Genomic DNA, 25,764 nt, shown 5'->3' with positions numbered 1-25,764 from the left:
TGACAATTCCTTAGATTCTCAGTTTACGTGCCATTTCAACATCCACTATCTGGGTGGGATCTCATTTGACAGGTAAGGAAATTGAGACCTAGGGAGGGAAGTGATTTGCCCAGGATTGCTCAGTTGGTAAGTGGCAGAGTTCACCACCAAAATTTAAAACCAAAAATATATGGCTATGACTTAACTATTGAAAAGTAAAATGCTCGATTTATGTGGATTTGGTCTTGCTATTTCTCCAGGTGCTCAAGTGTTATTTTAGCAAGCAAACAGATAAAGCAGTAGCAAGTGAATGAATCTTAGGCTGTGTTCAAATATTCTTGACAGGCGTCAAGCCTTCTATCTACACCAAGGACCCAAGTCTGCCATTTAATGAACAGGATGATGTTTGTTTATTTTCTTTAAGCCTGAGTTCTCCACCAACTGGTTCCTACGTCAGAAAGATATATGAAACACAAACAAAAGTGCAAGTAAGGCCTATCATCAGCAATTCAATCTCACCCCCTGGTACCCTGCTCACCTTAAAGAAATTTATATTGACATTACGGAAGAGATCTCCCTAAATTATGTGCTAAATCAAGATCATATTTTAGAAGACAATAGATTTTCCTGGTCACATAAAGATTTTAGCTTATCATTCTGCTTCTTGAAATAAGCACTCATCCCCAAATTATTATGATATTGTCATGAATGTATATCAGGCTGTTTATATTTGCACCATATCCGTTCTCTATATTTGAGGTTATACACATACCTGCCATTTCCTCTATCTCCTTTTTTAATATTTTAAAAATGAGTGAGACTATTCTACATTTTCCATACGTTATAATAGTAGAGCATCTAGAATTTTTTTATGTGTGCTCATGAATATTTTTAATGCAAATAGTGAGAGTTATGGTGATAAAAGCTCTGGAGACTGAATTTTTCCAAGTACAGAGATTGTAAACATGGTGAATTTGCTTTATCAAGAAATATGCCCAAACATGCTGATTTTTTCTTTTCTTGTCTTTCCTTCCTTCCTTCCTTCCTTCCTTCCTTCCTTCCTTCCTTCCTTGCCTTCTTCTACATGGTAGTAATGGCCCTTGTAAGACACTATAAAATGGAAAAAGATCGGGAAGAAAATAAACTTACTATAATCTCAGTATCTAGAGATTAAAACTTCAGGTTTTTCTGTATTATTAAATATATAATATAAAATTCAGATAACATTATATACACTGTTTTCTAATATACTTTACTCATTAAATGTACCATAAAGCATTTAAAAGCTCCTAAATAGTGCTCTAAATTTCATTTATTATTCTACTATGACATATCTTGAGAAAGAAGAACAAAGCTGGAGGGATCACAATTCCAGATTTCAAGATATACTGCAAAGCTATAGTAATCAAAACAGTATGGTACTGGCACAAAAATAAAAACAGATCAGTGGAACAAAATAGGCAGTCCAGAAATAAACCCTTGCTTATATGGTCAATTAATCTACAACAAAGGAAATAAGAATATGCAGTGGGGAAAAGATAGTCTTTTCAATAAATGGTATTGGGGAAAATGGACATCTCTATGCAAAATAATGAAACTGGATCACTTTCTTAACACCATACTCAAAATTAAACTGAAAAAAGATTAAAGACCTAAATATAAGACCGAAAACCATAAAACTTCTGAAAGAAAACATGGACAGTAAACTCTTGGACATCAGTCTCAGTAATATTTTTTTGGATCTGTCTCCTCAGGCAAGGGAAGCAAAAGCAAAAATAAACAATTGAGACTATATCAAAATAAAAAGCTTCTGCACAGTGAAGGAAACCATCAACAAAAGAAAAAAACAACGTACTGAATAGGAAGAGATATTTACAAATGTTATATCCATAAGAGGCTAATATCCAAAATATACAAAGAACTTAAATAACTCAACACCAAAATACCAAACAGTCTGATTAAATAAAGGGCAGAGGACCTGAATAGAGATTTTTTCCAAAGAAGACCTACAGATGGCCAATAGACACATGGAAAGATGCTCAACATCACTAATCATAAGGGAATTACAAATCAGAACCATAATGAGATATCACCTCACACCTGTCAGAATGGCTAGAAAAAGACAAGAAATAACAAATGTTGGCAAAGATGTGAAGAAAAGGGAACATTGTGCATTGTTGGTGGGAATGCAAAATACTATAGCCACTACAGAAATGCATATGGAGGTTCCCCCCCAAATTAAAAATAGGACTACTATATGATCCAGCAATTTTACTTCTGCATATTTATCTGAAGAAAATGAGAATACTAATCCAAAAGGACAGGTGCACTCCTACGTTAACTGCAACATTATTTGTAACAGCAAAGATTTGGAGGCAACCTGTGTCCACCAGTAGATGAACGAATGGATAAAGAAGATGTTAATACACACACACACACACACACACACACACGCATGCACGCGTACACGCACACAAGAATATTACATGGCCAGGAAAAATATTATGTAGCCATTTGCAATAGCATGGATGTATCTAGAGGGTGTAAATGCTAAGTGAAATAAGTCAGACAGACAAAAACAAATACCATGTGATTCTACTTATATGTGGAATCTAAAAAACAGACAAACAAGCAGAAACAGACTCATGAATACAAACAAACTGGTGATTGACAGAGGGGAGGGAATTGGGGGACTGAGCAAAAAAGGTAAAGGGGATGAAAAGACTTCCAGTATGGGCACCTGGGTGGCTCAGTAGGTTAAGCGTCCAACTTCAGCTCAGGTCATGATCTTGTAGTCTGTGGGTTTGAGCCCCGCATTGGGCTCTAAGCTGACAGGTTTGGATTCTGCTTTGGATTCTGTGTCTCCCTCTCTTTCTGCCCCTCTCCCACTCACACTTTGTCTCTCTCTCAAAAAATGTTTTTTTAATTAAAAAAATGTATAGAGTTAAAAAAATACTTTCAGTTATAAAATATAATAAGTCATGGGGAGGTAAAGCAGGGCATGGGAATGTAGTAAATAATGATGTAATAACTAAACAAATGATAGCAACTAAAAACACTCAGGAATTCCTTCCCCTGTGTTCATAAAGGGATAATTTCCAGGGTTTTTCCCTCTTTATGCATTCTTGTAAGTATTTCTTTTTCAAAAACTTCTTGAATGTATTTAGGAAAGCTTTCAGCAAAACCAAGGCAGTGATTCATCACATCTTAGAGTAGAAAAGGCATTAATAGGTACATCTTTTTGCATCCAGGAAAAATTACCATTCAATAAAAAAATTATGTTTAAAAATATAGTAAATTAGGAAGTGTTCAATTTCATGATTTTAACTATATTTGGAGTAAGAGACTTCACATACATATCTTTAAGCATCCACACAAAATGCTTGAAATGCTAAAAACTTATACCTTTCAGATTACTCTAAATTTTTCCCAAAGCGACCTTTATTGTTTTAACAGTAATTACTCTCCATGGCTAATAGGTATTATCATGTGGGGTTGTTTCTAAGGCCTAAGGAAAGGAATCGAATTAAAGGGAGTGAAAGGGAAAAATGTGTTAGAAAAATACTTTTTCTCTTTGGTTGCAAATTGGAAACAACTCCATCCTGCTTATCCATGAACCCAGTTCCCTCCAGCAGGAGGGATTCTATGGATTTCAAGCCAGACCTCCTTGAGTATGAAGGTAAACACTGCCACTAGACACATCAGGAAGATGTCATTTTCTTTCTTTCTTTCTTTCTTTCTTTCTTTCTTTCTTTCTTTCTTTCTTTCTTTCTTTTTGTGAGAGAGATACAGACACAGAGAGAGAGAGAGGGAGGGAAAGGGGCAGAGGGAGAAGGAGAGAAAATCTTAAGCAGACTCCACACAAAACACAGGGTTCAATCTCATGACTGCGAGATCATGACCTGAGCTGAAATCAAGAGTCAGATGCTAAACTGACTGAGCCACCCAGGAACCCCAGAGAGATGTCATTATTAGGCAAGGCAACAGGAACCAAACAAAAAACCAGAACATCTTATTTACTTTCTTCACCTATTACTAATGTTGACCCCTGTTTCCAAATGCCTTCTTCTTCGTACATTTGAACTTTAACCAAGTTTCTTTTCAAGATGTGCTTCTGAAACAAGGATTTCAAAATTTAAATAAAGAAATGAAAGTTCTTAGATCAAGAAAGTGAGGAGGCAATGTGCTTTTATTTCCTCCTGTGGAATTACACTCAGGCAAACACTACCTGTGGTGTTTGAAAAGCAAAATACCTTAATGCGACAAATTTATAATTCAAAGAAAGTGCCAAAAACTGTTTTCATTTGTATTATTTATGACATGAGAGATAATTGAAAGCTTGCTTCAATAGTTTCTTTTCTTTCTTTTTTTAAAAAAAATAATTTTGACTGGCTGTTCATCCTTTTTTTTCATTCAGAAATAAGATGGGTTTGGGAATGAGACAAAGCAGCCTTTTTACTTTACCAAATGTTGTATTTGTCATTATCAGCTTCCCAATAGATTCACTCCTTTATTTCACTTCCTCTTTAGTTAAATATGATTCCATGAGAACAAGGGGGTTGTAGTGAGTGCCAAAATGTATATTGTAAGCAAAAGTAGCAAGGAAATGAGCAAGTAACTGAAGGTCCCTGGTCTACTTTTACGTGGGTTGATCGGTTGTGTAGGATGCTGTGGTTTTGTTTTTTCCATTCAGAATTTAACTTGAAAAATTGATATTAAAGTACCTGCATTTATTCCCTTTTTCCACTATTTATTTTGACTTATTACTAACTTAGTGGCCCAGTTATACTTTTCTCTTTAATAAAAATATCTGAGACAAACTGATTCTATCTGCAAGACTGCCAGACGAATCGTTTTCTTTCTAAAACTAGATTTAGGAAGAAGGAGAAGGCTAGTTTTATGAAGGCATTTTGGATGGTGCACTTTGCAGATGGCAATGTTAAAAGCAGAGGTATAATTAGACACTGGCATTCTCAGAAAAGATTTCGAAAATCTAGAAAAGGGAGAGATCAAAGGCAGGAATATAGGATATGATATGAATTGGCTTGCATATACAACTTCAGCTGGGAATGCCACTTAAAAAGGGGACAGCCAAGGGGCCCCTGGGTGGCTCAGTGGTTAAGCGTCCAACTTGGGCTCAGGTCATGATCTCATGGTTCGTGGATTCGAGCCCCGCTTCAGGCTCTGTGCTGACAGCTCAGAGCCTGGAGCCTGGTTCGGATTCTGTGTCTCCCTCTCTCTCTCTATCCCTCCCCCACCTGCACACTATTTCTCTCTCTCTCTCTCCCTCAAAAAATAAATAAACATTTTAAAAATCTTAAAAAGTGGGGGGCAGCCAAAACAGATACCATGTAGGGCTGCAGTTTGGTCCCTGCCTCTGCTTTCAAATAAAATAGGTAGAACGAATCTGACATTTTATGAATATCCTCAGATCCAGGGGACTGAAAATTATGACTCTTCTACTATACTCCAAACTACAGTTGAAAACATGACTTTCCTGCTACATTTAATGGTAAGACATTACCTTGCTTTCTTGTGGGCATTCCTAAGGATCAGTAATTTAAACAAAATAAAATACAATAATGCGTTTAGTGGATGTTGAAAAACAGAAAGCTATTCTGCTCTAGAGAAAGACCTCAGAATCTGCTTGAAGACCTCAGAATCAATTTGAAGACAGGCAGGATCAAATTATTAAAAAAAAGAATTGTTTGCATATATTAAAATGTTTTCCCTGTATCCTACAACAACTGTATTATTTAAAAAATCAAAATGCGTTTTCCTAAAAAATGTCTGCACTCCTTATAAAAGTTAACTTGCCCAATAAATAACCTCAAGAAGTTTCCTTGAAAATTTGCCTTCTTGCCTTCCCTACCCCCACTATTTGAAAACCAAATTTTATTTCCTTTTTATTTCCAAGAAAGTTATAAATAAACCAATTTTCTCCGAATATGGGACTCTAGGCCATGCTGACCTCCACAGTAATTCGAGCTCCACCACTCACCAGTAACAATGTGCAGGCTGTTTCATTTCATCTGTGAAATGGGGATAATAATGACTACCATGTAGGACTACTGTGAGCATTAACTCAGAGAATATCTGTGAAGCTCCCAGCCCTGTGTGTCTCGTGAGACAGGCGCTCACATTGTTAGTTCCTTTCTGGTTCCCCATTAGTCTCCCTTCTTCTTTTTTTTTTTAATGTTTGTTTAATTTTGAAAGAGAGAGAGAGAGAGAGAGACAGAGTGTGAGTGGGGGAGGGGCAGAGAGAGAGAGGGAGACGCAGAATCTGAAGCAGGTTCTAGGCTCTAAGCTGTCAGCATGGACCCTGACTGGGGGCTCCCAGCACCGTGAGATCAAGACCAGAGTCAAAGTCTGACACTTAACAACCTAGCCACCTAGGCGCCCCTAGTCTCCCTTCTTGGTTCCCCCCTCCCTACAACCAGCTAGTCTCTAAATAATGCATATGTAATTGTTAGAACACCAGCACGAATGCCCAGAATTGTTTGTTACTGAATTAACTCAGCAGTGAATCTGGCATTGCACCCCAACCTTTCCCCTTCCTCAATCCCTTTGGGCAACCCCTCCCTCAAATATCTGAGCTACACCCTGACCCCAGGTGAACTGTGAAACTGGCTATCACGTGAGCATTTTCTCTCAGGGTTTCAAGCTGGTCTGGTTCTGCCTCAAAGACCAGACGGAGCTCATGTGCTCATGTTGCTCACAATTAACTGACTCTGGACATGTGGTCACTGCCATCAAGACCCGCCCCAAGGAGAACAGCAGTTCAATGAAATCTTAAACTCTATTTATAGACCACTTGAAACAAACACTTTCCTGTGAAGCCTAAGGAATCCTTCTTGAGAACAGGAAAGTAATTCACTCGTCCCAGTACTAACAGGCAACTGAAGGGAGGAAAATGCAGCAAGTCTGTGCTTTTCCAGTGTTCTACAATTTACAAAGCATTTGCTTTTGCTTGTTCTCCCATTTCACCCTGACACCATCCCAGGAGGCAGACAAAGCAGACACTAGTAAAAAAAAACAAAACCCATTTTATAGATTACAAAACTGATGCCTGGGAGGTTCAGGGAGTTGCTTACATTCATATGGCTGGTGAATGGTGGTGGTTAGAGAAAGAGGGGAGAGGAAAGTGGTAAAGGGAGAACTGTTTTCTGTTCACGCAATCAACCTAAACTTCAGTAAGTAATTATTTACCAATAAGAAAAAATACACAGGCAAGATAATTGTTTCAAAATGTACCTGCAAGCTTAAAAAATTGTTCCTTCTCCACTTCTAATAGGAAAACCAAAATATGAGAAATAAACACTCAGGGAGATTCTCCAGGGAAACATTTATAAACATGTTTGTATCTGTCTATAACATATACATACAGAACATACATACATAAAATACATACCTGTATTTTAGGAAGAAATTCCTTCTTGAAACCTCTCCAGATTAAAATGTGCCTATGTCAAGACTAATCTTGAAAAAGATGATAGGAATTTTTACGAGAAATTTTCATTGATTCTGCCAATCAGCTCTGAATATACACATCTTTACCATCTTTTTAGTGTGGGAGGGTGTTTGCATAAGTCCAGTATGTGCATAAAAAGCAAGACTTCACTAATATGAATTAGTTTATGGACCAGAAATGAGTTTGCTCTATACAGTTATTTTATTTTGATTTTAGCAAATAATTTTTAAGCTTTGTTACCTGGAAAGGGTATACAAAAACTTTTTGTCTTGAGAAGTACGTCTGGATAATTTAGAATAGCTACACTAAAATCTGTGTGTGTGTGTGTGTGTGTGTGTGTGTGTGTGTGGAGAGACAGAGACAGAGACAGAGATTGAGGGAGTGAGAGAGATTATGGTTTAAAGAGTACCGCTGGGTTAGCAAATTGGCTCAGTGCCACTGGGGGATTTTCAGATTTACCAATTCTCTGCCTATTGTTGCAGCTCTGATTTATGGACTTTGGAATCTCTTGAAAGGCAAAGTGTCTGGAGGTTAGGGTCTTTCCTTGCCAGTCCCTCCATTTCCCCTATACTGTTTTTGCCCATGTTCACCTTGTGGCGACCTTGCAGGACTCAGCGTTTTTACCTGAGCTCAGTAGCTGGGGAGCCCACTAGTGCTGGGGAGAGGGCAGTGGTTTCCATTCCTGGGTGATGGAGTCATGGGAGAAACTGCAGCGAACCAACGGAGAGTAGGACCGGAGCCGGGCTCCAATGTGCTTTAAGCGGCTCAGGACAGAGCAGCTGTTCTGGTCTCCCAGCCTGCAAGTGCTGCCTGCATTTGTCACTGACCACTGAAGTGTGTGTTTGTGCAAGGTGAGAGCTGGGTGCTTTCTCATTAATTTGGAGACAAATTGCCAGGTATTGCTGTTTATTGTGTTTGATAATTTGGGGATATTTAGATCACCACAAAGCCAGGACCTAGACTGCGTGTGGTTTTATTTATACCCTTGTTTTCTGTCACGATCCATTCAGCTCTCCACAGTGTCAAATTGTGGCAATGGATTGGACACAGTGCTGTTCTTACACTGAAATGTGATCAGTTTAGTGCTGTTTTCTTGGAATTTTTTTTCATTAATTGCTGCTGCCAAATTACCTTAGCTGTTCATATACAGAATTCCCATGCTGATCTGAAAGCACATGAAAACTGCTTCGGACATAAATCGGAATTGCTAGTTGTTGGAGTTCTTGCTGTGGTGTTTTCTTTGCTTCCCCCACATTTTAGTGGTTGAAACTTTGCGGAGAGCAGAGTGCCTTGGGCTCTGATCGGGTGATAGAAGTAACATGGGAGTTTCTGTGTTTTTGCTTGTCAAAATGAAAACTGCTTGGCTATTAGTGTGTGTGTGTGGGGGGGGGGGGGGTGTGGGTGTGGACACGCGTGCGCACACAAGTGCTTACGCACACATGTGCGAAAAAAAAAAACTGCTTGAGAACCAAAAGAAACCCAAATAATCTTCAGCTATATTTTAATGCATTTACAATTAACCAAATCAGCTTATAAGTCTTTCACTATCAGCATATTTGAATTTTGGAACTTCACGTTTTGAACACACAAGGACAATACAACTGTCTTGCGGGGGTGTGGAGTGTGTACTCACTAGGAGTACAAAGGAATCCAAAATGTGGTCTGGGTAAGCTGACAGGCCTTAATCTTTCACTGGTTTTGTGTGTTAACTAATTAACTGAACCTATACAAAATATAAAGGAGAGACACTGTATTATTGTATCTAAATAAATATACAGGAGATTTGTATTTGTGAAATACATGTTCTAGAAAAGGGAAACATGGGAATTTGGTATTATATGAATAGAGTAAGAATAAAAATTCAAAAAGCTATCGAAGTTTACAATAAAGGAAAAGATAGTATACGTTAAGACGAGGAATCATTAGGATGGGCTACTGAAAAGTACATCAACTGCTCAAATTTTTATGTCTAGTGAAAGAACAATAGTACATTTAAGGGAATTCATAGTCAGCAGAAATGAAGCCAAGAGCAAAAGTTCGTAATAAAACATGTTGTCAACCTGTCTCTGAATGTACTCATCTGTCTTAATTAACTTGAATTCTGTTGCCAAGATTGATAAAGTTAGAATAAAAAAATAAAACTTTATTTTAGGTTGATTTCTTTAAACTAATAAAGTATAATAAGTTATATTAAAATGCACTGAACATTAAAATTGTTCAAAACACTGTGTAGCTAACATACAATATCAAAATCATTTGTCCCACTTTTGTGTTATGTCAGTTAGGAAGAAGAGTCTAATATTCTAAGCTAGAATGTCACCTGTTGTTACATACACATGGACTGCTGAGTTCTTTGGACACTCTCGTCATGGTTTCTTGCTTTCAGACTGTTAGGACACCGTGGAATGGTGAACAGAAAACATCCGACTTTACCGTTGTCACGCTTTCTGTGCCAATTAAGAGCAGCAACAGTTTCATTTGACAGATATGGAACTTGCAGTGTACAAAGAATTGGTGACTGGCCTTTCCTTATAGGAACCTCCCCTACCTTGGCTTTCTGCAGCCACAATCTAAAATTCGGCAACTTCCTTAAAAGAGTTTAACATGGGGGTGCCTGGGTGGCTCAGCTGGTTGAGCATCCAACTTTGGCTCAGATTCATGGGTTCAAGCCCCATGTCGGGCTCTGTGCTGAGAGCTCAGAGCTTGGAGCCTGCTTTGGATTCTGTCTCCCTCTCTCTCTGCCCCTGCCCCACTCAACACTCTGTCTCTCTTTCTCTCTCTCTCTCAAAAATAAATAACACTTAAAAATGTTATTAAAAAATAAAAAATAAATAAAAGAGTTTAATATGACTTTCTCTCTATGACTGAAAAGATCTGATGGAGGGCTTCTTACGATTGCTCTATCAATATGACAGTATCCACATCTCTGTGCCACTTACAGTCCAATACGTTCAAAAGTGGTGTCCATCTGTACACATGATCACCTTCCATGCAAAAAGACTAGAAACTTAGTCATCTATTTTTTGAACCATAATCAATGTAAACAGCCACAAAAAAAAAAAAAAAAGCCTAGAATAGTGTCTGTGTTTATTCTTTGGATAACTAGCTTACTGCGATATGCAAAGAGGTTTAAAAAGGTTTAGAGATTATAGGTACTGACCTCAAAGCACATGCCAGTCTGTTCAAACACATTTACTTCTGTGCAATTAAGCTCTCTCAGTTAAAGAAAAAGATTAGCCTTTATTTATATATTTGATAAGCATCTCTAATTTTTTAAAAAGCCTAAATTTAACATTATGTTCTTGGTTTTTCTCTTCCTTCTTTCGGCTTTCTCCTTTATTCTACACTTTAAAATTATAAAGGTTTTAATTTACTAAACCTTTTTTTCTTTAGACCTATACTCAATCTCTTTACCCTGGGCAAGAAAGCAGCTGTGATTTATCTCCTGGAACTGGGGAAAGACCCATCTCCCCTGAGATCAAGAGGTTACTGCCCCCTCTGAGCAGGAAAATGGGGTGGTTGTTGGGAAAGAATGTCTACCAGGCAGGGAATGGCCATTATCTATTATGCTTACAATTTGGCAATTCATGTTGTTCTTTCCTTCTAGTCTATAACTAGTTAGCTTGGAAACCTTTATCAACAATTGTTTACACATACCAACACAGACTTTTACAAAGAGCTTTGGTAAATTGAGATTAAATGCGATCTGTGGTATATGGGGTTTACTTAAAGTGATATCAGTAGTTTTTATGTCTCTTTACCTTAACATTAAGGTAATTAAGTTCGGTTCTGCCTACTAACTCCTCCCCAAGTGGTTTAGATTCAGATGAAGTAATGGGCACTCACACAACTTTTAACTATTACTTCCAGATTCCTTAGTGGAAGCCTAGGTTATTTGGAAACAAGAAACATGGAAAACATGGTGTATGATAAGATTATTCCTCTGGTGGAGGAATGTCCTGACAGTCACTGGGCTCCTCAGTGAGAACTTTGAGAACTTTGAGTAAGAGCATATGGCAGCAGGAGATTCTCCATTGGAAACAGAGATAAAAACATTGTCCACAACTCTGTTCAAGAGGTCTCATTATTTGTCTCGAATCTAAGATCTGCAAAGGAAATGGAATGCATAGAGTGTGGTTGTTACAAGATGTATTCAAATTGTGCCTGCCTGTCTCTTTGGCCACTGTAGGAGATACTCACCAAAGTAACTTATCTCAAATGTATATGTTACAACCAATACAATTCCCGTTTTTTAAAACCTTTATTTTTTAATGCTAATAGCAAGTTAAATTCTTTACATTCTGATAGTCAAATGATTCTCTTCAATATGTAATACAGATAATCACTTTGAGACAATGTATTTAACAACTTCCAATATTTCTAATGGCTAAGAAACCATCAACAGGAAATCATTGCAAAGTTTCCTATTACAAGCATATTGGATCTTAAGAGAATGTTCAAGAATTCTACTCCAACATAACAAAATCAATATAAAGAGACTTTTATATGCTCTCTTCTGATAGGATATTTTAAAGGTCAGCATTCTTTGAATATTTTGATGATAAAGTATAAAATACTGGAGGTTGTCCCTTCCCTATTCTCTTGTAGAATAGGGCTTCACTGGATTGATAACTCTTATACGAGCACATCAATTTGTTAAGAGGGATTATTTTGTATCTATAAGAACTATCTCCTTTTCTTTATAAGTTTATATGAGAACTATGTTTTTAAATGCAGATGTTATTATTATTTATGGATAGTGAGACCAATAGATCAGGAGATGATTGCCATTGAAAAGAGAGATAGTTTGTGACTCATAGTTACCAAGAGGAGAAGGTGCAGTATGCCATGGGGTGGAGGTGGGGGGCACTTGAAGAAACACCAGGTTGGTCAGGAGACAGAGGGAGAGACGGGAAACCATGGATGAGTCTTTATTGTGGTTTCCTTGGAAAGGAACAGGCAAGTCAAGGTAGGAAGGTTTAGTACTGGCTTTGAATAATGTCAGCAGGCTCTAGGGTATTAGGGGCTGTCTCTAGTTGTCTGGGTACCTGGCCCTGAGGTGGTTAGGGCAGATGGATAGCGTCCCAGAAGGAGAGCCTTGTGAGAGCCTATAAAGTGGGATATCAGCTCTGGGTTGGTTTATTTGCATATGGTTTATTTGCTATATTTAGAAATTAGCTAACCCTGGGAGGGGCAGTCTCTCCAGGGTCAGCAGGACCCCAGATGTCAAATCATAAGAAATACAGAAAATAAAAACTCATGACTAATACAAGTTAACACTCCCACACAGTAATAGATTACTTAGTATCATTTTGCCAGTTGTGGTGTTCACCTGGTTAGTCCACTATGGACAACAATCTCTTTGACACCAAATGCTCCCTATCAATCCAGGCAACCCTCCTAGTGAACTCCAAAGAGGTTTTCGTTTCATTGTTTTTGTTTTTTAAATTCAGTGCTCTCTAAAACAACAAAAAGATAGGGGTGCCTGGATGGCTCAGTCAGTTAAGCATCCAACTTTGGCTGAGGTCATGATCTTGTGGTACATTGGTTTGAGCCCCATGTCAGGCTCTGTGCTGACAGCTCAGAGCCTGGAGCCTACTTCAGATTCTGTGTCTCCCTCTCTCTCTGCCCCTGCCCCACTTGTGTTCTGTCTATCTTTCTATCTCAAAAAAAAAAAAAAATCAACAAAAAGGCTAAAAATAACTAAATCCTCTTTACTGAATAATTAGGTATATTTTACTTGTCCCACACAGCGATATATTAAATAATATAGGGACTAACAATTAATACTTCCATATTAGGATTCTGGTAATAAATGCATAAATTGAGTAGCAGTTCAGTTTCAACGGAACTGTCAAATGTAATTCATACTGTCCTTATTCCTCAAGTCATCAGCGGTGTACAGAGGGATCAAATAACTTTTAATAGTTGAATAGGATCATTGATTTATCAGATTAGAATAAACATGTGCTAAAAATAGTTCAAAATCGAGGAAGGAGAAACCCTAGAAATATGGCATTTCCCCTTGCACCATTTCTTCTCTCCATTTTTAAACATTTAGGAAAGAAGAAAGCATGTATATGGTGTTTCAGTGGGAATGGATTTTTTTTTTTTACCTTCCCGATTTAATTTCTCCATTCCAGTTATTGGAATTTCTCACAGGAGTTTAGTGTGTAATAGATATGGAACTTCAAAACACTGGGGAAGGATGTGTGAGTTGACAGTGGATACTGGTACAACTAGATAGCCATTTGGGGAAAAAAAAGTGTTTATCCCTTACCCCCCCAAAAAAATTCTGGAGAAGCTAAAGATTTAGATGCAAAATATGAAACAATATGCATGCTAAAAGAAGGCTTTGGTGTGCCGGCACAGAGTAGTTGCCATACCAACCACATCACTAAGCAGCTGTGAGCAGGGTTGGAAATGGCATTCTGCCACTTGGGAGTTACCTAGGCTTGGTGGCCATCATGGCCATTACCATAGCAGAAGGGAGGCATCAACATGGTCCTTTCTCTGTGCCATCTGCCCCACCACCCTCTATGTCACCCAGGTACCCAAGTTTCTGAGATGAAAAAAAGCAAAGAAGGTATAAATATAAATCTAATTACTTTTTAAATTCCAGAACTGATGCTTTGTGTTTTATCCTGGAGCCAGACACGTGTTAGGAAAACATTGTAGGTGGATTTCTTTCTCTTAGTTCTCCTGACTCTCAAATCCGACATTTGATTGAGGCCTCAAAGTGGCATCACTCTCTCTGGTATCTGCAGGTTTCCGGTTTATGATTTCCATTGGTGTGACAAGGGAATTAGACACTGTCCGCTGTGCACTGGCCCTTCTCAGTTGTTATCAGACTAGACTGAACCAATTCCAGGGGTGTGTGCTTGGTGGGAAACAGGAGGGCTTCAGCTGGAAAGCTCTTTCCTTAGGGTCTGTCAATTCTTTCTCCTTTTTCACTTCCTATTCCTCTTGTTAGCTTCTTTATCCTAGAATTCCTCCCTTTCCATGACCTCTCATACCACCTCACACCATCCTCTGACCTGAATAAAAGAAACACTGATGTCATTCACGCTAGGTTTCTCAGACTGGCAGGTTGTTCGGAGCAATGTGCAGTGTTCCTAGCAACAGATTAAGGCAAATCCACAGCACTTCAAATGCCTGAAAGCATCGAAAAATCACAGAGGACTACCTAGTTATATTTGGAGCTTCTGCTGTGTGGTTATGTATTAGTTCAGAAATCTAGAACATTTTTAAAGTAGTTTTTGGTTTATTTTTAATAGACTCTTGGAAGGCTTCTAAAACAGTCGTGATGAATTTAGTCAAGACTCTGAGAATGAAGGTCAAATGTGTCTGTGCTAAAATTTAAAAGTAGGGCATATAAAAAGTTCACTGACAGTCACAGGAGAGTGATTTTAATTACCAGGTATGGTTTATATGTGTTAATAACACAAGCACTAGGGTCAGCTAGACCTGTTTTGAAATCCATGAATGAGTCATTTGACTATGGGAAAGTTTATTTAACCTTTCAGAGTCTCAGTTTTTATACCTGTAATATTAATACAAATCACATATTTTGAGGTTAAAATGATAAAATATGTATATGGGCTTGTCTGTAGTAGAAGTCATGAAAAAGCTAATCAGTATAGATTGTAAATGGAGATATTTTAGCAAATAGGATTGCCATGATTTTGTGGAGAAGTGAATGTTTTCTAGGTTACAAAAAATGATAAAGTTGGAAAAAGTTACCAGAGAGAATAAGGAAAAAAAATAATGAGAGATGAAACAGGGTAAATCTGACTATCACAGAAAAGAGATCTGATTAGCATTGAATGTGACCTCCTTCCATGGAGGCTAACACAATATATTACTCATAGTGCACACTTATTTATGTTTGAAGACAGAATGGATAAAGGAAAGAGTGAGACAGTAACAGTAATGGTGGAGGGACTGGAAAGTTGTATAAAAGAGTATTTTAAAACACCTCTAAGGGGTTCTATCTTTAGTAAAAGGCAAAAAGAAACCAGAGTATAAGGTGTTATATCTGAAGAACATTGTTTTTGTCAGATTTATTTATAATACCCAATAAAAATAAAGATACAACAAACCAGGAAGAAGAGGTATGTTAGTTACACAGTATATACTTTATCACAGTCCATAAAGTGGAAAGTCCGTAAAGTGGAAAGAGTAAGAAACTAGTATTCTTTGAACATGAAAAGTAAAGACACACCTGTGAAATCACAGAGAAAGAAACCTATGAAGTCAGCATGGTTTCTGGTAGAAGTCAAAAGGTGAACCCAGAGCCTAAACTGGAAAGGCCATTAATCTTAAAGAAATGCCAAAATGGGTTGAGGACCTCTACCTACAAGGGCATTTGGTGAGGCACAAAGATTTATCATTCCTTGCTTTGCTTTATTTGGTTTCCCCAGGCCTTGCCCATTAAATATCAATGACTCCTTCCATTTAGTGTGAAAACTCAGACACTCCCTTGCTTTTCCAAATTCCCCTCAAGGTAGTGTTACCACCCCCAGATTGGAACCATGGAGAGTATAAAACGTAAGATGAAGTCTATTCAAGAGTGGCAAAGTATCAGAATCAAGAACTTCGCATCCATAACTTTCATAGCTCTTGGAAGCATTTTGTTTTTGCTTTTGTTTTGTTTTGTTTTTTGTTTGTTCGTTTTAGTATTTTAAAGTGAAAGCAAAGGTCTACACTGCCTTGTAAGTAATTTGTCCTTTTTCTGAGGAACGTGTCTGTATTGTGTTTGCTGTAAAACTGATTTGTATGGACCCAGCACTTAGCCATCTCATGCTTGCCTACACCTTCCACTGAAGTCTGTGTGGGCTGTTTTTCTATGTGTATTCATTGCCAACTTAATAACTCTCATGACATGGTTTTCAAAAAGGAAAACACAAAACTTTGTTTCATTGTGGAAAATTGGCTCTGAAAAAAGAAAGGCAATTGGTAGGGCTGCTAATGAGGCATCAAGGATGTGAAGAAGTAGAATTAAATGGGAATTCAATAGACAAGAGCAGTTTCGAATACATTATGGAATTCTACTTTAACAGTATTGGTAACCTTTGTCAAAATGAGTTCACCAAATGTGCTATAAAACAAAGGCAAAAACAATAAGAAAGTAATTTGTGAAATTGTTTTAATGCCTTTATAATTGACTTTAGGTCTACATTTGTGCCATTATTAAGGGGCCACTCCACGTTTTTAATTATGTTTCATTTCCTGAAGAACATTATATGTCATAGAAGTTATTTGAGAATTTAGAGATTCACAAAAATCTCAGGATATATTCCTTGAGAGTGTTAAAAGTCAAGTTTGTTGGTTCCTAGGGGGAACTAACAACAGACACCATGAATGTTAGATTCAACCTATGTCATGGTTAACACCTGAAATAACTGTAGGACTAACCCGAGCTTTCTTCTTAGGCAAACCTAAGATACATGACCTACCCCTTTGTATTACCTTATCTGTGTGTGGGATGTTGTCTTCACATTCCTCACGTTGTACTAAGTTTAGCGGTGCACTGACATTTTCTGTGTGTGTCAAGAGAGGAGGAGACAGAAGAGGTGTCAGGGAAAAATCATTAATACAGTAGCTGTATTACTTTCCTATGGCTGTCATAACAAAATTCCACAAACTGAGTGGCTTAAACAACAGAAATGTACTGTCTCACAGCTCTGGAGGCAAAAATTCTACAATTAAGGTATTGGCAGGTCAGTGCTCCTTCTGAAAGCGCTAGGGAAAGACCTGTTCCAGGCTTTTCTCTGAGCTTCTAGCAGCCTCAGGCATTCCTTAGCTTATAGGTAGCTGTCTTCTCCCTTTGTCTTCACATCTTCCTTCTGTGAGTGTCTGTCTCAAATTTGCCCTTTGAGAAAGATAGCGGTCATACTGAATCAGGACCTATTCTACTGTTCTCATTTTAACTTAATTATTCCTTTAAGGACACTTCCTATTTCCAAACAAGTTCATCTTCTGAATTTTGGGGGGTTAGGACTCAAATTTATCTCTGCGGGGGGAAGGTCACAATTCAGTTTTTAACCTTGGCTCAAAAAATGTGATAATTGGGAGAGATCCTAGGAAAATTCAGTGTGGGGCTGGCATGCTGTTCGCAGTATGGTCGGTGGGTTGGTAGCATCAGGCTCACCCCAGAAGTGATTAGGAATGCAGAACCCTGAGCTCCATCATAGACCTACCACATCCGAATCTACATCGTCACCTACATCCCCAGCTATCTCGTTGATGCGTTAAGGTTTGAGAAGCGCTGTTGTAGCTCCTAGAATAAAAGCCTCATTCTCAAATGCTGGGAAAGGGAAAAAAAAAAAAAAAAAAAAAAAGAATAGTGTTTATGTGCAGAGGTCCCATCACTATGTGCGCATAGCATGTATATATTCCAGCACAGCTATGGCACGGCCATTTATTTTTTTATTATTTTTTTTAATATATGAAATTTATTGTCAAATTGGTTTCCATACAACACCCAGTGCTCATCCCAAAAGGTGCCCTCTTCAATACCCATCACCCACCCTCCCCTCCCTCCCACCCCCCATCAACCCTCAGTTTGTTCTCAGTTTTTAACAGTCTCTTATGCTTAGGCTCTCTCCCACTCTAACATCTTTTTTTTTTTTTTCCTTCCCCTCCCCCATGGGTTTCTGTTAAATTTCTCAGGATCCACATAAGAGTGAAACCATATGGTATCTGTCTTTCTCTGTATGGCTTATTTCACTTAGCATCACACTCTCCAGTTCCATCCACGTTGCTACAAAAGGCCATATTTCATTCTTTCTCATTGCCACGTAGTACTCCATTGTGTATATAAACCACAATTTCTTTATCCATTCATCAGTTGATGGACATTTAGGCTCTTTCCATAATTTGGCTATTGTTGAGAGTGCTGCTATAAACACTGGGGTACAAGTGCCCCTATGCATCAGTACTCCTGTATCCCTTGGGTAAATTCCTAGCAGTGCTATTGCTGGGTCATAGGGTAGGTCTATTTTTAATTTTCTGAGGAACCTCCACACTGCTTTCCAGAGCGGCTGCACCAATTTGCATTCCCACCAACAGTGCAAGAGGGTTCCCGTTTCTCCACATCCTCTCCAGCATCTATAGTCTCCTGATCTGTTCATTTTGGCCACTCTGACTGGCGTGAGGTGATATCTGAGTGTGGTTTTGATTTGTATTTCCCTGATAAGGAGCGACGTTGAACATCTTTTCATGTGCCTGTTGGCCATCCGGATGTCTTCTTTAGAGAAGTGTCTATTCATGTTTTCTGCCCATTTCTTCACTGGGTTATTTGTTTTTCGGGTGTGGAGTTTGGTGAGCTCTTTATAGATTTTGTCTATAGCCTTTGTCCGATATGTCATTTGCAAATATCTTTTCCCATCCCGTTGGTTGCCTTTTAGTTTTGTTGGTTGTTTCCTTTGCTGGCACGGCCATTTATAAAGGAAATATTGATCTTGGGACAGTGTTAGGGGTTAAATTTCAGTTATCATGAATTTCTCTTAATGTAGATTATCCCTCAGGAGTGAACTCACAAGATCGTCATATGCAGAGATGGCTCAATTTCTTTTTTCTACACTTATTTTGCTTACATAAATTGCTTCTTTTCTGCCCAACTGGGCTACAATTTGCGCTGCCCCAGCTAGCTGAGTCATACAACCTAATCCTGAAATAAGGCCCATTGAGAAAAAAAAATTCCCCCTGTACTGGGAAAAAGACATTTGCATTTATAACTATAATCTTCTAAGTGATCGAAAACGTAAAGTCTTGCCTCATTTACTTCTTCCTTTCTGTCCCTTAGTTTTTGCATCCCCCAAAGTGTAATTCAGCCAAAAGTTGTAGCTGTGGAATTTATGTTACATGAAGACAAATGGAAAGATAAAACTTTAAAATGAAGGAGGCAGAATAGGGGCACCTGGGTGGCTCAATTGGTTGAGCGTCTGACTCTTGATTTCGGCTCAGGTCATGATGCCAGTCAGGGTTATGTGATGGAGCCCTGCAGCAGGCTCCACACTGGGTGTGGATTCTGCTTAAGGTTCTCTCCCTCTCCCTTTGCCTCTCCCCTGCTTACCCTCTCCCTGTAAAAATAAAATAAAATAAAATAAAATAAAATAAAATAAAATAGGCAGAATTAACTGTCCTGGAGTCAGCTTGGGCAAATGCTTAGAATAGCAGGGGGAGAAATACGGCTGAGATGATTTCTGAGGGAAACGGTGCTCATAGGCATGTGAACATACAATTTTCCAAAGAACTAAAATATGCTCAGAGAGAATCTGCTCCTCTAAAATCCAGGATATCAGCAAGTGTGCACCATGAGCCATATTCTGATTGCATTAAAACTTCCATGCTGTGGATAATATTATAGATAAACTTCCCTACATAGGAATGAACCTTTGTAACTGAAAATTAGAGAACTTCTGATAACATTTTTACCATTATCTCGAGATCTATACTTGGTTAGATTCCTAGATGAGCACGGGTATTTCTGACCTGTTAGCTCTCTGTGTATATTAAGTAATAAAGCCATACTTTGAAAATATACTAGTGCCATCATTTAATTGTCCTTTCAGCTCACATTCTGTAGTGAATTTGAAAAATGTCGAGACAGAATAGTGAACATGTATTGTTACTATGTGCCAGCCACTTTACTAAGTGCTTTGAATACTTAAATATATTTAGTTCTCAAAACAGTGTTACAAATTGCAGATGAGAAAATTGTGCAGATGAGGGAATTGAGGCAGACAGAGGTTACATAAGTTACCATATCAGTGTCAGAGTCAGAATTCCAGATCCAATTCAAGAGCCCTGTGCGTGACCACTGTGGATACTGCCTCTGAAGAGAGACAAGGAGTCATTCTGAATATCTCATTAAGAGGTCAAAATAACTACTTTACAACTACTTTACTACTTTACAATGTGTTTTTAAAATCTCTTTTATTACAAGAGAGAATTACTACTGCAGATGTGTCCCCCTCGTTTTTTTGGAACAGTGACCTTCCTCAAGTGATATATTTTAGGCATATTTCCTTTCAGATGAATGTTTTCCTTACCCTCCCTCCTTCCTTGATTCCATACCCTCCCCATTTAGCTTTGCCATGCGTCTGCTGCCTCCTTGATTTACATGAGGATGCACCTTCATGTTTGCACTCTTCCTCTCCTTGCTACTGCCTCCAGCTGAACTGAACTTCTTGCTTTTATTTACTGTTGTTGTTCCAGTCTATATGCAGTTCTAATAAAATCATAGGTCAGTTGCCACAACCTGAACATTGTCCATGGCATTCCCCTGAACAACTAATTACATTAAATGGCCTGTAATAAACGTTTTATGCTTGCTTAATTCCAGAAGGAAGGGGAAACTCAACAATAACAATGAATTAAAAATGGTAGCTACTCCTATTGCTTTGGGAAATCATAATAAAACCAGACAGACTCAATAGAATAATTTCACAGACTATCTTACACATGAAGAATAGCAATTTGCAAATACATATTGCTTGACATGGTCCTTACTTCCAAGTCCCTTGCTCAAAGAGGAAAGTGTTTTATTAATTGAAATTTGAATATCAGAAGATACAAACTTGCTAGTTGTCCATACCTTTTTGTCCATACCTTTTAATATTATCCAATATTATCCAAACTTGAATCCTTGATAATAGCATTTATGTTTACATAAAACCTCTTTATCATGGCAGGTAAGGCTTGTCTGATTATAATTCCAAAATTTTTGAAAAGAAAATAATTCTGCGACTATAATAATTTCACGCTGTTGACCAAGAAGATGCAAAATAAATGCTTTTAACTGAAGTTAACTTAGAAACTATAAAGTACCATTGTTAAGAACTCAGTGACCTGTATGAATTTGGAGAAAATAGAATAAAACAAAAATAAAAAACAAATACTTAAGAATAAACTTAAGTAAACTTTGAAAACAATACTTAAGAAAACTAGTGGCGGGGTGCCTGCCTGGCTCAGTTGGTTAAGCATCTGACTTTGGCTCAGGTCATAATCTCACGGTTCATGAGTTCGAGCTCCACATCAGGCTCTGTGCTGACAGCCCAGAGCCTGGAGCCTGTTTCAGATTCTGTGTCTCCCTCTCTCTGCCCCTCCCCTGCTTGCTCACGTTCTCTCTCTCTCTCTCTCTCTCTCTCTCTCTCTCTCTCTCTCTCCTTCTCTCTCTCTCTTGAAAATAAATAAGCAAGAAAAATAATTAAGAAAAAAGAAAACTAGTGTCAATTTCACAGTTATTCAAGGGACACAAAGAAATCATTTTTTCTGAGTTGCATTTTAAACCTTGCATTTAAGCAGTGAGCTTGTGTAATTAAAAGCCATGAAGAAGAGACAGACTTTAGAGTAGACACTGAGCCAAGCAGCCATACGAGGTGTGATAAAGTGAGTGGCCCAAGAGTGGCCCTGTGCACAGAGCATTGCAAATGGCCTGGCCTGCTCCACTGGTGCCATATCTCATCCCATATTATTTGTTTCATATGCTGTGTTCTTGTGAGAACTCAACTCTTGTCAACTCAAGGCTTTGAATATTTAACAGGATTGGCTTTGATGACTATAGCTTTGGCTTTGTAAATTGAAAGGAAACCCGCAAATGTGAATGTTTAAAGAAATAAACATTCCACCTGTAATGGACCACTAGTGAAATGTAGCTTTTGTAAATCAAAATTCAAATATTAATTTATTTCATATTGTAACACAGCTTGTTGGTAATGGCCCTTAAGTTGTCTTAAACCTGTCCTGTCGCCTGATTAAAAGGAGACTATCCATGTTACAAAGTCCCATGGTTGATGGCTAGAAGAGATACAGTAACTATGCAATTAGACAATATTTATTTATCCAACATGGAGCTGCTGATTATTTTAGGTGTTTATTTGATTTTGTGTCTAGAATTCGATCACTTAAATGTTACAAAGACCATATAAATAGTGACATTAAAGTATATACCTCACAACTAATCAGGAAACTACAAAAGATGTTGTTTTGTTTTGCTTACCTCAGTTCCATTTTGGATCTACCTACTATTAGTTTTTAAATGAGATCTAGAATAATCATTCAGGGGAATATTTTAATTCAGTAGAGCCTGTTCTCTATGTTGAATAAAGTACACCTATTAAAAATTTAGTGTCTAGTGACAAAAAACACTCTTAAGAAACTGTGATTGTAGAAGTAAGAATAGGGGAGGTGTCTACCAATTCATTCTGAGCAGCTATATATTTAAAAATTTTGTGGTGGATAATTTGTAGTCAAAGACAAGATAAAAGAGAAACCTTCTTCCACATTTGTTGTTCCTGGTAATTGGCCAAAGAATGACAAAGTACACTGTAATCTCCTGAAACTTGTAAATCCTTGCTGTTGGAATGGGTTGGGTTGATTCCTATGAATATAGCTTCTCAGAAAGAAGATGGGTCATTTGATTTTTTTTTTTTACAGTGCTGGGGGATTCACTGAACTGAATAAGATTCAGTTTCTTTGTTCCCATCAGCCTCACTTGTATTTTTCTGAGTATCTTTTTATACTTATATTTTGTTACTTATTAGGCACACTTTCAGTCATAGTATTCGGCAAGACAACTTAAACCCATTATTCTAATTCAAGTTTATATCTCAGGGCTAGTGATTAAAAATTGTATGAAGTGTGTGAAGAGGAACTTTCTTTTCAACTTATAAGATATTACTAAAACACCTTTCAAATGTGAAAAGGAGTAGGGATCTTACAGGTCTCATCCTTTTCCCAGTGAATTCATTCATTCTAGCATATGTCTCTTTATTTCATAGTGCTTCATGTCCTTGGGGTGGAATGTATTGCAGAACTTTCTACTGTAATTAATTTCATGGCAGCATTAAGACAAGTGATAATTGGTTAATATGAATGAGAAACAAATATTCAAAAGCTATTGTTTTAAACTCTGTTGGTATAAGTACATTTTTCAACATTGATATAAATTTGGTTAAAATACAGTTTGCAAGATGTGTGCCTCTGTGTCTTTAAAAGCAAATTTTGACGTATCCAAATGATGTTATTTACTTAAAATGGGAAGTATGGGTAGATTTTTAAACTCTGAAATCAACTACCGATGCCTCTATTTTAAACAAATATCATACATTGCAAAATTTCCGATTTTTACCAGATGGACAAAAGTAGAGGATGTTATTTTCATCTGTAACAATAATTTCATATAATTTCATGCTTTTCAAGGTAGGTTCTTCAAGGAAGAAGTAGTGACAGAAGAATTCTCTTTTTGAATTCTTTGGACACTAATAATTTGGGGCTTGCATGTAATTGAGATGATAAAAATAATTACATTAGACATTTATTTATCCAAATAAAACTCTATGAGCTGGTCGTTATATCCTTTCCACTTTATAGCAAAGGAAACAGCTGAGTTTTAGAGAGATGGAATTACTTCTTCAACTATCAAGTAGCAGAATCTGGGTTCAAACTCAATTGGCCTTGAGACCAAAGAGGCCAGGAGCTCTGAAATCAATCTTCCTCAGTTAATTTTATAGCCTTCCAAGGAGCATCCTGCTGATGCCTACACCTGATGTAACACTGCTGAATGAATTGTGTTCCCTGAATGTGTCCTATACATGGGTATGCACAGATAAGGCGAAAGGAAGAAATTCTCACCATCGTTTCAGACAACATTGGCTTTATGTATATTGCCATGTGATATAAAATTTAACCAAATTTATATCATTGTACTGAATGAGATAAATTCTATTATTTTTATTTCATAGATGAGGAAACTGAAGAGGTTAAATGACTTACCCAAGGTCTCAGCTACCAAAGAGTGCAGTTGGAATTAGAATGCAGGCAATCTGGCTCCTGAATCTGGACTCTTTTTTTATTTTTTTACTTTTTTAATGTTTATTTATTTTTGAGAGAGACAGAGATAGAATGCGAGTGGGTTAGGGGCAGAGAGAGAGGGAGACACAGAAGCAGAAGGAGGCTCCAGGCTCTGAGCTGTCAGCACAGAGCCCGACACGGGGTTCGAACTCACAAACCGTGAGATCATGACCTGAGCCGAAGTCGGACGCTCAACTGACTGAGCCACCCAGGTGCCCCCTGAATCTGGACTCTTAAACACTATTCTACACAGACTCTGGATTGTAAATAGTAATAACAACATTACAATATTAACAAAAATAATAAATAATACAGCTCTCACTATGTACCAGATACTATTCTAAGCATTTACTGCTTATGTGGCCCTTTCTCCATAGGTAAAAGGAAAAAGAGCTGGAATATGCCTCTGAAACTGTAGAATATTTTATTTAATCTACTTCTTTAATGTTTATTTATTTTGAGAGAGAGAGAGCGAGAGAGCATGCAATCAGGGAAGGGGCAGAGAGAGAGGGAAAGAGAGAGAATCCCAAGCAGGCTCCATGTTGCTAGTGCAGAGACCAATTTGGGTATCAAACCCACGAACTGTGAGATCATGACCTGAGCTGAAACCAAGAGTCAGACGCTTAACTGAGTCACTCAGGTACCCCTGTAGAATATTTTAGACATAACAAAAAAATGTGTTGCCTGTTGAAGATATACCCTATAGGTACTATACTGGAGTGATGTAAAAGGAGATGCATATGTACCCACAAGAGGAAATTTCAGTGTTCCTCTTTTGAAATAAATGCATAATTAATATCATTCAGATGTTTGGTGATTGCTGGCCCCCAACCCTGACTCCTCAGTTGAGTGCAATAGGAAGTAGATGGAAATTTAAGTCCCATGTTTACTCTTCGTGCAAATCTAGCTCTTTTTCATGTCTGTGGGGTTAGAGTGCAAGCTCTGGAATCAGGATATCTCAATTCAAATCCTGCCTCTGTCTCTGCTACCCAAATGATGCTGGGCAAGTAACTTAACCTGTATCTCTTAGTGGCCCCATCCACAGATTGGAAAGAGTAATATTTTACACATCATCTGGCTGTGGTGAGGACCAAATACCGTAAAACATTTTTGTTGCTGTTACTACAATACAATAAATGAAGTCTATACAAAACATTACAAAACTACTACTTTACCTCAATCTGGTTCCACAAAACGAGGAGCAATAAAGAAAAACAAGTCATGAATTCAACCCAGGAGGAGAACTGGCAAGGCACATTATATACACATCAGCTGTGGCAAAAATAAGTCAACATTGTTTGTAGAAGGCCTGTGATGTCTGGATTACCAGCTGTCTGGAAAAAGGAGAACATAGCTTCCTTTTTTTGTTTAATGTGATCTGCCAGCCAGCTGGCATTAGGGGAAGAGTAAGGGAGCTCATGTTGATTGAGCATCTATCCTTGCCAAGTGCATTG

The 25,764-nt window shown here is 37.9% G+C and overlaps 1 protein-coding gene across 8 annotated transcripts in view; it reads left to right on the top strand.

The window, feature by feature from the left end:
- The window catches only part of ARHGAP24 (Rho GTPase activating protein 24), a 654,421-nt gene that overhangs the window by 478,106 nt on the left and 150,551 nt on the right, over positions 1 to 25,764 (top strand). Inside the window, exon 1 of one of the 8 annotated variants that reach the window (XM_019465286.2) lies at positions 8,033 to 8,301. The exons of 6 other annotated variants lie outside the window; for them this stretch is intronic. The gene's annotated coding sequence lies outside the window, so the exon portion shown is untranslated. Of the gene's footprint in view, positions 1 to 8,032; positions 8,347 to 25,764 lie in introns of those variants that run through there. One more of the 8 variants, XM_019465294.2, reaches the window with a different exon arrangement.

The sequence above is a fragment of the Panthera pardus genome, unplaced genomic scaffold (assembly GCF_024362965.1).
Source record: "Panthera pardus isolate Hobbes unplaced genomic scaffold, ASM2436296v1 HiC_scaffold_13, whole genome shotgun sequence".
NCBI classification, from domain to species: Eukaryota; Metazoa; Chordata; class Mammalia; order Carnivora; family Felidae; genus Panthera; species Panthera pardus.
Note: the sequence above shows the minus strand (reverse complement) of the source record. Positions and strands in the feature narration are given on the sequence as shown.